This window comes from Macaca thibetana, chromosome 5, assembly GCF_024542745.1.
Source record: "Macaca thibetana thibetana isolate TM-01 chromosome 5, ASM2454274v1, whole genome shotgun sequence".
NCBI lineage: Eukaryota > Metazoa > Chordata > Mammalia > Primates > Cercopithecidae > Macaca > Macaca thibetana.
In genome coordinates, this window is record NC_065582.1 from 164,061,256 (window position 1) to 164,062,253 (window position 998).

At 33.9% G+C, this 998-nt stretch overlaps 1 non-coding gene across 1 annotated transcript; it reads right to left on the reverse strand.

The window, feature by feature from the left end:
* Positions 1-509: 509 nt before the first annotated feature.
* LOC126955860 (small nucleolar RNA SNORA5) lies at positions 510-617 on the reverse strand. Its single transcript, XR_007726146.1, has one exon. It is a non-coding gene; the product is annotated as a small nucleolar RNA SNORA5 (small nucleolar RNA).
* Between the last annotated feature and the right edge of the window lie 381 nt (positions 618-998).

Genomic DNA, 998 nt, shown 5'->3' on the forward strand with positions numbered 1-998 from the left:
CCTTACTGTCAAATTTAACTATTATCTAGTTCATCATGGGACCTAAAAATCTCCAAATTTAAGAGTTCTGACATCTGGTTCCAGTGACCAGTAAATAAAAGAGGAGGAAGCATGTGATATAGTCTCTTGCCTTTTCTCATGAATTTCTGAGTAGAGGTCATAAAAGTCACCTTACAAGTGGAAGCTCTCAACCAAAGCAAACTCAACGTAGTGCCTGTCAGATTACGTCTCTATAAAGCGACAGCTTTGCTGATAAAAGGCTTTGATGACATCCTCACAATTCTCGTTCTCCCATCTCCCTATTTTGTATTCCCTAAATATCTGGTAAATGAATTCTAAATATTTACTTCTGTTCCATATGAAATCCTAACTACTTTAAAAAAATTTCTTACAAAAATAAGAAAAGAACAAAAGTCCTGTCCTGAGTGAATAAAACACTTTTTTTTTTTCTCTAACGGCAAAATAAGTTAGCAAGTGCAGTTCAAAATTTCACTGACAGAATTAATTTGTGAAATCTTTGATCACATTTTTCCTTTTGTTTTACTATGACAATCTTGCTGTGGCTTCCAACTTCAATGCCTTCCACAGGCTGGAGAAGCATTGAAATTGACAAAGCAATGGTCTAAAACTGCACAATCCAATATGGTGCTACTGTCCACGTGTGAATTGTCAGCACTTGAAATGTGGCTAGTCTAGACTGACACATGCTGTAAGTGTAAAACACATACTGAATTGCAAGGACTAAGCACAAGAAAAGAAGGAATGTAAAGTAGCTTGTGAGTCATTTTTATACTGAACATATAATTAAGTGAAAATACTTTGGCTATATTGGGTTAAGTAAAATGCATTATTAAAAGTAATTTCGCTAGTTTCTTTTTACTTTGTTTTAATATGGCTACTAGAAAATTTTAAATCACACACACAGCTCCTTTTAGGCTCACATCATTTTTCCATTAAATAATACTGGTCTGCAGAGGATTATATACTTAATAGTTTAT